The sequence below is a fragment of the Pan troglodytes genome, chromosome 3, assembly GCF_028858775.2.
Source record: "Pan troglodytes isolate AG18354 chromosome 3, NHGRI_mPanTro3-v2.0_pri, whole genome shotgun sequence".
NCBI classification, from domain to species: domain Eukaryota; kingdom Metazoa; phylum Chordata; class Mammalia; order Primates; family Hominidae; genus Pan; species Pan troglodytes.
This window is the reverse complement of record NC_072401.2, coordinates 27,682,118-27,698,596: the sequence shown is the minus strand read 5'-3', so window position 1 is coordinate 27,698,596 and position 16,479 is coordinate 27,682,118. Positions and strand designations below refer to the sequence as shown.

At 38.3% G+C, this 16,479-nt stretch overlaps 1 long non-coding RNA gene across 1 annotated transcript in view; it reads right to left on the bottom strand.

Annotated features, from left to right (window-relative positions):
* The window catches only part of LOC104006010 (uncharacterized), a 65,015-nt gene that overhangs the window by 37,985 nt on the left and 10,551 nt on the right, over positions 1-16,479 (bottom strand). Inside the window, exon 3 of the long non-coding RNA XR_679536.3 lies at positions 12,994-13,151. This is a non-coding gene — a long non-coding RNA (uncharacterized LOC104006010). The remainder of the gene's footprint in view (positions 1-12,993; positions 13,152-16,479) is intronic.

The following is a 16,479-nucleotide window of genomic DNA, read 5'->3' as shown; positions in this document are numbered from 1 at the left end:
CACATACATCACAAAAGAATCTTGTTAAAATGTGTTTGGTCTCTGGTGAGGCCCAAGACTGTGCATTTCTAGCAAGCTCCAGGTAATGTCAATGGTGTCTGCCAGTTCATGGACTATACTCTGGGGAACAAGTCTCTAATGAATCCTCTTTTCATACCTTTTCAACCCCCATCATCTCTTCTGGGTCATAGTGAACCTCAAGTGTTTTTGAAATCCATTATCTTCTTTTGTGAATTTCCATTTCCACCACTCTTAGGGTTTCTATTTAGAAAATTCGATATGATCTCTGTCTCTATTTTCAATTCCCTACAACAGAATGCTAATTACTTATCAGGACCCCTTTTAAAATCAAGAGCCTGCTTCGGGATTTTTAAGCAAAAACATTTTCACTTTGTTTGTTTGTGTGTTTGTTGAGACGGAATCTCACTCTGTCACCCAGGCTGGAGTTCAGTTGGTACGATCTCAGCTCATTGCAACCTCCACCTCCCAGGTTCAAGCAATTCTCCTGCCTCAGCCTCCCCAGTAGCTGGGATTACAGACATGAGACAGCACGCCCAGCTCATTTTGTATTTTTAGTAGAGATGGGATTTCACCCCATTAGTCAGGCTGGTGCTTAGTTAAGTATTCTTATGGTAAACTCATGTTCATCTCTGAATTCATTCATGTTTATTTTCTTGCCTAGAACTCCAGACTTAAAAGATCCTACTTCCAGCCAAGTGCCAAAACATTTTAAAACATGTTAATCAACAAAGTCAACTGCCTCCAAAATGCCATCTCCGTCAAAATATATCAAGGCTTCATCTCAATTAAACATTTTCCTTCTTGAAATTTAGTAATTGGACCCTGCTCCTTGAAACATGATCCACACCCTTCCCAAAAGTATACCTTAATTTCTTATGCAGAAAAAAAATTAAAAAGCTGCTTTCTTCATCACTGTGACACTTACAAATGACACAGAGAAGAAATCATCACCTAGTCATTTAAAAGTCTCTCTGAAAAGGTCTATAATTCATTCACATGGCAAAAACTACAACACGAAAAGCAATGTGATAAATAAATCCAGCCTAATGAGAAAATATTGTTATGAGAAGGAAGAAAAGGATGCAATTAATCCATTTTTAAATAATCTTAAAATAATGCTGAGGTGCTCCCTGGATTCCATATCTTGAAATATGACTAGTCATTTTTATATTTATCCTACAAACCCTGATTACACAAAAGCAATTATGAGAAAATGTGTAATAAAATAGCAGGTGATGCTGAGTGGAATTCAGAAAACTGCCTACAGGGGAAAAAAGGGAGTCATTCATTGCTAAGCATCCCTAAACACTATGCTTTAGGAAGAGTAGCGAATATAAATTTTAAATATTTGGAAACTTCAGGATGTCTTGAATAAAAATATACTCCCGTCCCCATTTTACAGCTTGGGAAAACTGAGTCAGCAATCATCAATTGCCCTAGATTTCTGCAGTACTTAACCCCAGAAGGGCACTCGGAGCACAGTTTGATTTAGAAGTGTAATTAGGAACCCTTCTCTCACTTAGCTGAGTCACCTGCTGTCTTGTTGCACACTTCTACTAAAATTAAATGCATTAATTTTTAAAGCTGAGTCTGAGAGAGGCCCATCTGCAGTGTAATCAAAGTAAATTATATTATTAAGTGTTCAGAGGTCCAAGGCACAAAATAAAATAAAATAAACATGTATAAAAGACTAACAATGCCCTAGGCAAATAGCTAGGGAACTGTTGATCATATCACCACCAAAGCTGCTACCAGCAGCTTTAATATGTAAAGTATATTAAATATTATATAATATTTAATATAAATTAAATATTATATAATATATTTAATATAAATTAAATATTATATAATATATTTAATATAAATTAAATATTATATAATATATTTAATATAAATTAAATATTATATATATAAAGACTCAGAATATAAAGACTAAGGCAGTGGCTGCAAATATTTTTTTCCTAGCAGATAATTTTTTCCTGTGAGAAAGAAAACACACTAAAAGTAGAATTACTGGTTTGCTATGTGATGAAACCCTGACATAAGTAGTTAACTTTTTAGATTACATTTTAAAAGTTTATCAGGGACCATTTGTGAGGTTATATATTGTCACCCAGTGGGCTTGGTTTTATGAAACTTCACATTCTTTTTTTTTTATTATTATACTTAAGTTTTAGGGTACATGTGCACAATGTGCAGGTTAGTTACATATGTATACATGTGCCATGCTGGTGTGCTGCACCCATTAACTCGTCATTTAGCATTAGGTATATCTCCTAATACTATCCCTCCCCCCTCCCCCCACCCCACAACAGGCCCCAGAGTGTGATGTTCCCCTTCCTGTGTCCATGTGTTCTCATTGTTCAATTCCCACCTATGAGTGAGAACACGCGGTGTTTGATTTTTTGTCCTTGCGATAGTTTACTGAGAATGATGATTTCCAATTTCATCCATGTCCCTACAAAGGACATGAACTCATCATTTTTTATGGCTGCATAGTATTCCATGGTGTATATGTGCTACATTTTCTTAGTCCAGTCTATCATTGTTGGACATTTGGGTTGGTTCCAAGTCTTTGCTATTGTGAATAGTGCAGCAATAAACATACATGTGCATGTGTCTTTATAGCAGCATGATTTATAGTCCTTTGGGTATATACCCAGTAATGGGATGGCTAGGTCAAATGGTATTTCTAGCTAGATCCCTGAGGAATCGCCACACTGACTTCCACAATGGTTGAACTAGTTTACAGTCCCACCAACAGTTTAAAAGTGTTCCTATTTCTCCACATCCTCTCCAGCACCTGTTGTGTCCTCACATTTTAATGATCGCCATTCTAACTGGTGTGAGATGGTATCTCATTGTGGTTTTGATTTGCATTTCTCTGATGGCCAGTGATGGTGAGCATTTTTTCATGTGTTTCTTGGCTGCTTAAATGTCTTCTTTTGAGAAGTGTCTGTTCATGTCCTTCGCCCACTTTTTGATGGGGTTGTTTGTTTTTTTCTTGTAAATTTGTTTGAGTTCATTGTAGATTCTGGATATTAGCCCTTTGTCAGATGAGTAGATTGCAAAAATTTTCTCCCATTCTGTAGGTTGCCTGTTCACTCTGATGGTAGTTTCTTTTGCTGTGCAGAAGCTCTTTAGTTTAATTAGATCCCATTTGTCAATTTTGGCTTTTGTTGCCATTGCTTTTGGTGTTTTAGACATGAAGTCCTTGCCCATGCCTATGTCCTGAATGGTATTGCCTGGGTTTTCTTCTAGGGTTTTTATGGTTTTAGGTCTAACATTATGTCTTTAATCCATCTTGAGTTAATTTTTGTATAAGGTGTAAGGAAGGGATCCAGTTTCAGCTTTCTACATATGGCTAGCCAGTTTTCCCAGCACCATTTATTAAATAGGGACTCCTTTCCCCATTGCTTGTTTTTCTCAGGTTTGTCAAAGATCAGATAGTTGTAGATAAGTGGCGTTATTTCTGAGGGCTCTCTTCTGTTCCATTGATCTATATCTCTGTTTTGGTACCAGTACCATGCTGTTTTGGTTAATGTAGGCTTGAAGTATAGTTTGAAGTCAGGTAGCGTGATGCCTCCAGCTTTGTTCTTTTGGCTTAGGATTGACTTGGCGATGCAGGCTCTTTTTTGGTTCCATATGAACTTTAAAGTAGTTTTTTCCAATTCTGTGAAGAAAGTCATTTGTAGCTTGATGGGGATGGCATTGAATCTATAAATTACCTTGGGCAGTATGGCCATTTTCACGATATTGATTGAGTTTGCTCCCCAAATGAGGCAAACCACTCCATCCCTTGCTTCCTATATCCTGTCTGTTTGATAGAGACATCTTTCAAAATTAGAACTCACTAGAGTCCAGGGCTCACTCTTAATTTTAGGTAAGTTCTATGATATGCCTCTGCACAAGGTGTCACCTAGAGTTTTTGAGCATTCCTCTTCAGGAGTTAGGAAACTTAGGAAACTCCCAGGGAAAATTGACCCTTTCCACCTAAGGGAACATAATGGGAACTACAAGAGAAACCTTGGGTATAATGCAAAGATGTTAACAACCTGAAAAATGCCAGACCTAGGGCAAGTAGCTTGATAAGAAGGGAAAAGGACTCAGGCATTGGGCAAAGAAAGAACTAACCAGAATACAATAGGATGAAAGTCTAAAAGAAAATTCAAGGAAGCATTCCTTCCCCCAAATTGAAACAAGTTGTTCAAGGCGCATAGAGTGGCAAAGGCTAAATGCACGGTAGGGGTGTCTTGAGGGGAATAGGGACCAAGGAATAATACATCAACCTTCTTTGCTTCTATTGCTTTGAAATGGTTTCTGCTGCATTCTTTGGTTCAGTGACTCCTGAGATCTCAATAAAGCAAGTCATCCTAGCTTTAACAACATTAAGAATTCCTTGGCACATCTATGTGCCCACGGTGATTCAGACCAGGAGTTGGCACACTGTAGTCTGCAGGCAAATCCAGCCTGCAGCCTGCTTTTGTAAGTAAAATTTCACTGGAACACAACCACACCCATTGATTTAACTACTATCTATGTCTGCTTTCGAGCTACAGCAGCAGAGTTGAATAGTTGGACACAGAAACCATATGGACAATGCTTTAAATACTATACGGCCCTTTACAAAAGAGGTTGGCTGACGCTGCTACAGACTGCTCCCCACTTCAGCCCCCAACACAATAACTGATTTTGCAATAGTACAGGGCAACTCTGGATTTGGTCCATTACCACTACTCCAAAGGATTTTTTCCAATATTTGCTGATAGCATTTGATGTATTATGAATAGTGAAGCATTGTAGCATAAAGTGGAAGAACACAGGATGCAGAGTTGACTAGCTGTCATTTGCCATTTACTGGCTGTGTGACTTTGAGCATGTTGTTTGACGTTTCTGTGCTTCTGCTTCGCTCATCCATAGTAGACAACCAGTTCGCCACAACCTCCTGATATACATGTCCTTCTGTATTCACCTCCACTTAAGTATAGGCTGGACCTAATGACGTGCTTCTCATCAATGAAATATGGCAAAATCAAGGGGATGTCACTTCTGAGATTGGGTTACACGAAAACTGAAACTTCTGTCTTGCTCTTTCATTCTGTTGTCTCTTGCTTGCTCTGATGAAAGCCAGCTTCCATGTTGAGAGATGTCCAATGGAAAGGTACACATGGCAAGGAACTGAGGGAGGCCTCTGGCCAACACCTAGTGATGACCTGAGACCCTCAGTCCAATCGTTTGTAAGAAACTAAATCCTGCCAACAACCACAGTGTGAGCCCTGCAAGGGCCCTGCAAGGACTACACCTCCATCTGAGATCTTGAATACGGTTTTATGAGAGGCTCAGAGTAAGAGGTACCCAGCCAAGATGTCACCAGATTTTTTTACTCATAAAACCTGTGAGATAATAAATGTTTGTGGTTTTAAGCAACTGTTTGATGATTTATGATTTATGTGATAATTTGTTAGTCAGTAATAGCTAACAACTAGCATTATGAAGAATAAATTCATACATATAAATTGCATACAATTATGCCTACCAAATATTCAACAGGTGTTCGTTATTATTGGCTTACAAGCTTGGTTTTCTTACTTCACTTCCACTTGCATTGCTTCAATTAGAGTGTAGTGGTTAAGACCGTGAGCTAACTGTATCACTTCACCTCACTGAACTCTGTGTCCTCACCTGTAAATGTGGTTAGGAAAAGAATATCAAACTCACAAGATTTTTACATGTATTAAGTGGTATATGAGTTTGCTAGAGCTGACATAACAAAATGTCACAGATTGGGTGGCTTAAACAACAGAAATGTATTTCCTCACAGTTCTGGAGGCTGGAAGTCCAAGATCGAGGTGTCAGAAGGTTTAATTTCTTTGAGGCCTCTCTCATTGGCTTTCAGACGGTTGCCTTCTCACTTACGTGTTCACGTAGTGATTTGTGTGTGCACATGCCTGGTCTCTCTCTCTCTCTCTCTCATTCTCTTGCTCTCATCCTTTCTCTCTCATTTTCTTATTTTGTCTCTCTTAATCTCTTCTTATAAAGACACCAGTCATATTAGATTAGGATTCACCCCAATAACTTTAACTAAATTGCCTATTTAAGGACCTGTGACAGGTTGAATATTTGTGCCCCACAAGACTCATTGTTGAAATTTCGTTTCCAACATGGCAGTGTGGAGAGGTGGGTCGTTTAAGAGGTAATAATGAGGGCTATACCCTCATAAATGGATTAGTCTATTCATGGATTAATGGATTAATGGGTTAATGGATCAATGGATTATCATGAAAGTGGGACTGGTGGCTTTATAAGAGGAAGAGAGACCTGAGCCAGCACACTCAGTCCCTTCCATGTGATGCCCTGAGCTGCCTTGGGACTCTGCAGAGTGTCCTCACCAGCAAGAAGGCCCTTGCCAGATGCAGTCCCTCAACCTGGGACTTCCCAGCCTCCATAACTATAAGAAATAAATTTCTTTTTAAAAATAAATTAGTCTTATATATTCTGACATAAGCAATTAAAAAATGGTCTAAGACAAGGCCTTATCTCCAAGTCCAGTCACATTCTGATGTACTGGGGGTTAGAGCTTCAATATACAGATTGTGGGGGAGATACAATGAAGCCCATAATAAGAGGATAATTCAAAGAAATTATTTCCAAGAAATGACTTGGGAAAGTATGAAGCCCACAAAAGGCAGAAAATCCAAGTTAGCTTTTATTAATATTCTTTCCAATATATATGGTGAAGGAGCTAGGGACATGCTGATATGGTTTGGCTGTGTCTCCACCTAAATCTCATCTTGAATTGCAGCTCCTACCATAATTCCCACAAGTCATGGGAGGGACCTGGTGGGAGGTAATTGAATCTTGAGGATGGGCTTTTCCTGTGCTGTTCTCATGAGAGTAAATAAGTCACATAAGATCTGATGGTTTTATAAAAAGGGGAGTTCCCCTGCAAAAGCTCTCTTGCCTTGCCTGCCACCATGTAAGACATGTCTTGCTCTCCTTTCGCCCTCCACCATGATTGTGAGGCCTTCCCAGCCATGTGGAACTGTGAGTCAATTAAACCTCTTTCCTTTATATATTACCCAGTCTCGGGCATATCTTTATTAGCAGCATGAGAACAGATTAATACACATGCCATCCCAAAATATGCCTGCTTTGTATATTGATTATTTCATGCAGAAAATATTGGAGAAAGTGTACTTGTAGAAAAAGCTATCTGATCTGCCATTTCCTACAGCAAGCCATAAGAATTCCTTTGGGAGGGGTGCCTTTCCCCATACCAGGGTGAGAAAATAACCCCTGATCACCAGAGAGGATATTGTTGCTGCTGTGGGTCTGAATAAACTCCCTGAAGTAACCCTTATCTTCCACTAGCTTTACACCCCCAATATATCTCCTAGTGATACCCTTAGAATTTACTGCTCCTAGCCTAGAGATCCCTTTGTCCTGTCATTTCTTCATGAATGTATCACTATTTGTATACAAAGTATAAAAGCATCTTGCTTTGGCTATTCCTTCAGATGTTGCTCTCTTGTGAAGATCCCCATGTACATGTGAAATTAATAAAGCCTGTATGCTTTTCTCTGGTCAGTCTGTGTTGCATCAATCTAGTTCCTAGACACAGCCAAAGATCTCACATAAGAACTAAGGTAGTGCGATTTTTAGCCTCCCCTACAATGGAATGCAGAATTTTTAAGCTATGAGGGGCTGTAGGGGCGCTGCAGTCAAAATCCCTCACTTTAGAGAAGAGGACACTGGTAGCCTATATATCAGAAGCCACATCAAAACGTTTCACTTTCTAAGTTACCAGTGGATACATTTACTAATCCCAAATCACAGGATAGATGCAGAAATCTGGGATGTTGGCTTGCTGGGTATAGAACACAGGCACATCAAAACGTTTCACTTTCTAAGTTACCAGTGGATACATTTACTAATCCCAAATCACAGGATAGATGCAGAAATCTGGGATGCTGGCTTGCTGGGTATAGAACACAGGCACATCAAAACGTTTCACTTTCTAACTTACCAGTGGATACATTTACTAATCCCAAATCACAGGATAGATGCAGAAATCTGGGATGTTGGCTTGCTGGGTATAGAACACAGGCACTCTAAAATCAGGATTTTAGAACTGAAACAAATCTTAAAAACTATTTTATTTAGTCTTCTTACAGAAATAAGAAACAAGGTGTACAGGTTCTCCAGTTAATAATGTAGGCAGGAGTTGAATTCATGTCTATTATTTCCTTGAAGAAAGTTACACTGAATGGCTACTATATAGCAGGCATTTTGCTGGACACCAAGGATAAAATGGTAAATCAAACAGGTAGGGACACTACTTTCATGGAGCTTGGAGTCCAGCTCTACATATTGGTAAAAAGAAACAAACAACAAAAACTACAATGCAGTAGACTAAAGACTGTCCTTTGACAGCTCCCCATTCCCTAGACCACCAAGTGTTGCTTGGTCCTGCACCCTTCTTATCTCTATTCCTTCACCAACTGCTCTCATTCTTTCCATGTTTTCAAATACAATCTTGATGTTGATGACTCCTGAAGGTGTATCTCCAGCTGTGACTTTTCCTCTCAGCTTCCAACTCCTGTATTGAACTCTATCCTGTACATCTCAACTTTGATCATTAATCAATATTCCAAACTTAACACATTTAAAACCAAATGCTTGTTTCTTGAGTCTTTTCCATCTCATTAAATGAGTATTCCCCTGTGTATCCAACTACTGAGGCCTATAGAATAACTAGGAGTTAGCCAATCAGAAGATTAGACAGTAAGTAAGGACTTGAATTTGCAAAAATCCAAAAACAGAAAGAATATGATGTATTTAAGGAACTGGAAGTTAAACATGGCTTGAGTACAGAGTTCAAGGCAGAGAGTGACAAGAGATGAGGTTAGGAAGGTGTACAGGGCCCTGTAAGTCATGACGAAGAGTTCAGGTTTACGTACAAAGTCATGAGGAAACACTGAACTGCTCTAAGCAAGGCATAAAAGATTAATAATGAATTTTTGAAAACTCTGGCCACATTAAGGACAATCCAGAATAAGAACAGTACTGATGGCAGAAAGCATAACTAGGAGGCTATTGCAGTAAACTCTGGTAAAAGGGGATAATGATCTAAACCAGAGAAAAGACAGTGGGGATGGAGAGAAGCAGAGAGATCTGAGAGATATTGCATAGGTAAAGACAACAAACATGGGGGTTGTGTAGTTAGGGTTGTGTTTCAGTTCATTTTTTGTTGTTTATAACAGAATACCTAAAACCGGGTAATGAAGAAATGAAATTTATTTCTTACAGTTCTGAAGGCTGGGAAGTCCAAGGTTAAGGGAACTCATCTGGTGAGAACCTTCTTGCTAGTCTGCCAAGTCCCAAAGTGGTACAGGACATCACACAACAAGGGAACTGAGTGCGCTAGCTCAGATTTTTCTGCATCTTCTTATAAAGCCACCAGTTCCACTCCCATGACATGAATTCATGAATTAATTAATTCATTCACGAAGGCTGAGCCTTCATGACCCAATCACCTCTTAACAAACATAACTCTCAATACTGCCAACATTGGGGATTGCATTTTAACAAGAGTTTTGGAGCAGACCAATATTCGAACCATAGCAAATTGCATTTTGTTTCATGTAATAGAAATCCACTGCAATGGCTCAACCAAATAAGTTTTAGTTTTCTTACATTACAAAAGTCTGGGTACAGACTGTCCAAGAATCTGTGTCTACTCAAGGAAGCCGTCAAAGGTTAGGTTCTTCCTAGCTTCCTGCTCTATCATCTAAAGCATGTGGCTCTTATCTTCATGGTTGAAAAACGTGTGTTCTATCTGCAGGCATTGTTTCTGCAGGCATTGTTTCTGCGTTCAGGAAAGGAAATGAGAAAGAGGAAGGCAAAAAGTTTGAGCCAACTTAGCCTGTTATTTAATATCAGGAAAAAGATAGGATTCTCAAAAGTTCTAAGAGACTTCCACTCTTATCCCACTGGCCGATAGCGGGTTATATGATCACCCCTAGAGTCTCAAGGGGTGAGTATTTTTATTGGAGTATATTACTGCACTTAAACAAAATCAGTGTTCTGAGTAGGAAAGAAAGGAAGAATGGATATTGGGTAGGTAGCTGTGAGTGTATGCCATAGAGTCTGATTGGATTTGATGGCAAGACAAAATCAAGATTATTGCCCACATTGGTTTCAGTGTTCTTACTCCCACAGCCACCACAGTAGGAAGAGAAAGAGTGGGAGGAAGGGGAGACAAAGGTTAAAGGGAAACATGAGTTCCACTTAGGACATGTTGAATGTGTACTATCTGTGGGACAATTACGCATAACGAGGGTCTGGAGCTCATAAGAAACTTCTGAACTAATGATATATGGCTGAAAGTACTACATATCTCATCCAAATACCCATGACCTTTCTGCTATATCTGGCTGATCTTGCAAGCTTCAAATCCTTACTCTTTTAAAACCTCTAGCCATTTATGACTAGTACTCCAGTGATCCTCTCTGAAGTCATACAAGCTTTTTAATTTATCCATTAATATTGCATTTTATGTTGACCAGAATGCAAAGAAAATAGAATTTACTTGGCATCAAGCTAAGCAGTTTTTATTTTATTTGCTACCTGCTGTTGGTGTGTTTTGCTTTCTCAGGATCATTCCTGAAAGGGAAAAAATAAAAATGGCAAATGAGAATCACTCATCACTTTCATTGGAGGCTAACTGATGGGAGATATTCCAGCACTAAAGAAATAACATCTTTTGGCAGGGTTGACATCAGTTGACATTTCTCATCCTGGGATTGGACAGGAACATCTGGAATCCTACTAGAGCTCGCTGGCAAACCTCGGATCCAGCTGCTACACAGTTAGACCACTTTTGTGTCCTAATCTCTGCATACTGCTTTCAGCTTCTCCAATTAAGTAATTAGATTAGATTAATTAATCAGATTGGCCTACTGGTTCAGATATTTGTAAGACTGTTTTACCTTACAATAGAACAGTCATTACATTTCTCACTTTAACCCAGTCCTTGTTAACTGGGAAGATTCGTTTTAAAACAAAACTCCCTATAGAGAATTCAGAATAGACAAAACTTAAAATGAGCCATAGGAGGATGGTTCTACAATAGGAACTATAATAATACTGCATGATAACATTTTGAAGCAGCAAGACACATCTGTAGAAGATTACCAGCATGGTAAACATGTGGCTTCTGTTGGAAATAAATGGATAAAACATTGTATAACCCTGCTGGTGGGCAGAGGAATAGAGGTGTCTTTCAAAATACATAAAACACTACAGTTTTTAATTGTAATCACTGAAGTGAATCACATTATCAAAGAGTAGCCTATAGAATTTCATGTTAATCATAGTGAGGAAAGAGAAATGCAGGAAATTTAAGCTCCTTTAGAAATATGCTCAATATTTTCTCTGCTGCATCTCTTTTTCTTTTCTTATGCTAATTGTTTCAGCTTTTCTCAAGGTAATTGCCAGATCACAGCCTCCTAGTCTTCAGATTTTAGTTGTAGACCCACTGTCCAAGTCAAGAAAGAAGGAAATTATGAATGCTATTCACCAAATATTTCTGCCTTTCCATCTTCCTGGCCATTTATGATTTATGGGACCACATAGCTAATTTTGGCCAATGTGTTGGAGTAAACACATCTTATGTCATTTCTGAGCCAGTATGAGACCCTGTTGCATTTCATTTAACTGTGTCAGTTTCTGACAACATTCAAGACAGTGGATCTCTGAGTGACCAAGATGGGCTGATCTCCCACTTCCCCACCTCCATTCAAAATTCTACAATAGAAATTTTTCCAGAATGGGCCGGGTATGGTGGCTCACACCTGCAATCCCAGCACTTTGGGAGGCCAAGGCAGGTGGATGACCTGAGGTCAGGAGTTCGAGGCCAGCCTGGCCAACATGGTGAAACCCCATCTCTACTAAAAATACAAAAATTAGCCAGGCGTGGTGGAGGGCACCAGTAATCCCAGCTACTTGGGAGGCTGAGATAGGAGAACTGCTTGAACCTGACAAAAGGAGGCTGCAGTGAGCCGAGCTCAAGCCACTGCACTCCAGTCTGGGCAACAAAGAGTGAAAGTCTGTCTCAAAACTCTACCCCAAATCAACAGAATATACATTCTTCTCAGCACCACACCACATTTATTCCAAAACTGACCACATAGTTGGAAGTAAAGCACTCCTTAGCAAATGTAAAAGAACAGAAATTATAATAAACTGTCTCTCAGACCACAGTGCAACCAAACTAGAACTCAGGATTAAGAAACTCACTCAAAACCGCTCAACTACATGGAAACTGAACAACCTGCTCCTGAATGACTACTGGGTACATAACAAAATGAAGGCAGAAATAAAGATGTTCTTTGAAATCAACGAGAACAAAGACACAACATATCAGAATCTCTGGGACACATTCAAAGCAGTGTGTAGAGGGAAATTTATAGCACTAAATGCCCACAAGAGAAAGCAGAAAAGATCTAAAATTGACACCCTAACATCACAATTAAAAGAACTAGAGAAGCAAAAGCAAACACGTTCAAAAGCTAGCAGAAGGCAAGAAATAACTAAGATCAGAGAAGAACTGAAGGAAATAGAGACACAAAAAACCCTTCAAAAAATCAATGAATTCAGGAGTTGGTTTTTTGAAAAGATGAACAAAATTGATAGACTACTAGCAAGACTAATAAAGAAGAAAAGAGAGAAGAATCAAATAGACACAATAAAAAATGATAAAGGGGATATCACCACCGATCTCACAGAAATATAAACTACCATCAGAGAATACTATAAACACCTCTATGAAAATAAACTAGAAAATATAGAAGAAATGGATAAATTCCTCGATACATACACCCTCCCAAGACTAAACCAGGAAGAAGTTGAATCTCTGAATAGACAAATAACAGGTTCTGAAATTGAGGCAATAATTAATAGCTTACCAACCAAAAATAGTCCAGGACCAGATGGATTCACAGCTGAATTCTACCAGAGGTACAAGGAGGAGCTGGTACCATTCCTTCTGAAACTATTCCAATCAATAGAAAAAGAGGGAATCCTCTCTAACTCATTTTATGAGGCCAGCATCATCCTGATACCAAAGCCTGGCAGAGACACACACAAAAAGAGATTTTTAGACCAATATTCCTGATGAACATTGATGCAAAAATCCTCAATAAAATACTGGCAAACCGAATCCAGCAGTACATCAAAAAGCTTATCCACCATGATCAAGTGGGCTTCATCCCTGGGATGCAAGGCTAGTTCAACATACACAAATCAATAAACGTAATCCAGCATATAAACACAACCAACAACAAAAACCATATGATTATCTCAATAGATGCAGAAAAGGCCTTTGACAAAATTCAACAACACTTCATGCTAAAAACTCTCAATAAATTAGGTATTGATGGGACGTATCTCAAAATAATAAGAGCTATTTATGACAAACCCACAGCCAATATCATACTGAATGGGCAAAAACTGGAAGCATTCCCTTTGAAAACTGGCACAAGACAGGGATGCCCTTTCTCACCACTCCTATTCAACATAGTTTTGGAAGTTCTGGCCACAGCAATCAGGCAGGAGAAGGAAATAAAGGGTATTCAATTAGGAAAAGAGGAAGTCAAATTGTCCCTGTTTGCAGATGACATGATTGTATATCTAGAAAACCCCATCGTCTCAGCCCAAAATCTCCTTAAGCTGATAAGCAACTTCAGCAAAGTCTCAGGATACAAAATCAGTGTGCAAAAATCACAAGCATTCTTATACACCAATAACAGACAAACAGAGAGCCAAATCATGAGTGAACTCCCATTCACAATTGATTCAAAGAGAATAAAATACCTAGGAATCCAACTTACAAGGGACGTGAAGGACCTCTTCAAGGAGAACTACAACCCACTGCTCAATGAAATAAAAGAGGATAGAAACAAATGGAAGAACATTCCATGCTCATGGGTAGGAAGAATCAATATCGTGAAAATGGCCATACTGCCCAAGGTAATTTACAGATTCAATGCCATCCCCATCAAGCTACCAATGACTTTCCTCACAGAATTGGAAAAAACTACTTTAAAGTTCATATGGAACCAAAAAAGAGCCTGCATTGCCAAGTCAATCCTAAGCCAAAAGAACAAAGCTGGAGGCATCACGCTACCTGACTTCAAACTATACTATAAGGCTACAGTAACCAAAACAGCATGCTACTGGTACCAAAACAGAGATATAGACCAACGGAACAGAACAGAGCCCTCAGAAATAATGCCGCATATCTACAACTGTCTGATCATTGACAAACCTGAGAAAAACAAGAAATGGGGAAAGGATTCCCTATTTAAGAAATGGTGCTGGGAAAACTGGCTAGCCATATGTAGAAAGCTGAAACTGGATCCCTTCCTTACACCTTATACAAAAATTAATTCAAGATGGATTAAAGACTTAAATGTTAGACCTGCAACCATAAAAACCCTAGAAGAAAACCTAGGCAATACCATTCAGGACATAGGCATGGGCAAGAACTTCATGTCTAAAACACCAAAAGCAATGGCAACAAAAGCCAAAATTGACAAATGGGATCTAATTAAACTAAAGAGCTTCTGCACAGCAAAAGAAACTACCATCAGAGTGAACAGGCAACCTACAGAATGGGAGAAAATTTTTGCAATCTACTCATCTGACAAAGGGCTAATATCCAGAATCTACAATGAACTCAAACAAATTTACAAGAAAAAAACAAACAACCCCATCAAAAAGTGGGCAAAGATATGAACAGATACATCTCAAAAGAAGACATTTATGCAGCCAAAAGAAACATGAAAAAATGCTCATCATCACTGGCCATCAGAGAAATGCAAATCAAAACCACAATGAGACACCATCTCACACCAGTTAGAATGGTGATCATTAAAATGTCAGGAAACAACAGGTGCTGGAGAGGATGTGGAGAAATAGGAACACTTTTACACTGTTGGTGGGACTGTAAACTAGTTCAACCACTGTGGAAGTCAGTGTGGTGATTCTTCAAGGATCTAGAGCTGGAAATACCATTTGACCCAGCCATCCCATTACTGGGTATATACCCAAAGGATTATAAATCATGCTGCTATAAAGACACATGCACATGTATGTTTATTGCGGCGCTATTCACAATAGCAAAGACTTGGAACCAACCTAAATGTCCAACAATGATAGACTGGATTAAGAAAATGTGGCACATATACACCATGGAATACTATGCAGCCATAAAAAGGATGAGTTCATGTCCTTTGTAGGGACATGGATGAAGCTGGAAACCATCATTCTCAGCAAACTATCTCAAGGACAAAAAACCAAACACCGCATGTTCTCACTCATAGGTGGGAATTGAACAATGAGAACACATGGACACAGGAAGGGGAGCATCAGACACACCGGGGCCTGTTGTGGGGTTGGTGGAGAGGGGAGGGATAGCATTAGGAGATATACCTAATGTTAAATGATGAGTTAATGGGTGCAGCACACCAACATGGCACATGTATACATATGTAACTAACCTGCACATTATGCACATGTACCCTAAAACTTAAAGTATAATTAAAAAAAAAAAAAGAAAGTGTCTCAAAAAAAAAAAAAAAAGAAAAGAAATTCATCCAGAATGAGAACTAAGCCTTCATATTTAAAAACACTGGGGTTCAGGGTTGTTAGTTACCACAGCATAATTTGGTCTATTTTTATAAATATAAAGAGACATTTTTTGTATCTAGACTACTAAAATATTGTTCAACATGTTCCTTTGTGTACTTTGTAAAAACTTTAAGAGACTTAATTTAACAGAGAACAAGAATAGTTATTAACAGTACTTAAAACATGACCTAAATTAGTACAATTATTAATATTAGCATCTGCTCATTTTTAATAGTGACAACAATGCTATTTTCATCTGTAAGGGGATTTCATTCTTTTATTAACACTTCTTTCTGATTTCAGAAGTAAAATATGTTTATTGATAAAAATATGAAAATGCACAAAAAGCAGCAATAGAATTTTAAATTACCCATAATACCTAAACTCAAGGATAACCACTATTAATTTTTTACATATAAACTTCCAGTCTTTAAAGTAGGGTTCACATTTTCAATACAGCTTTACTTCTGCTTTACTTAACAATGTATTGTCAATATTTCTCTTTATCATTAAATATTCTTATTCATCATTTTAATGGATGAATGGTATTCCATCATATTGATGCATAATGATCTGGTAAATTAACTCCCTACCATTGAATATTTAATTGTTTCTACTTATTTTTTGCAAAATAATATTTCCCTACATCTATAATAATTTTCTCAAAACCAATTTTTAGAAATTCAACTGCTGCATCAAATAGAATGTAAAATTTACAGGTTTTTGACCTTGTTTGCCAAATCACACTTCAGTAATGTAAGTATA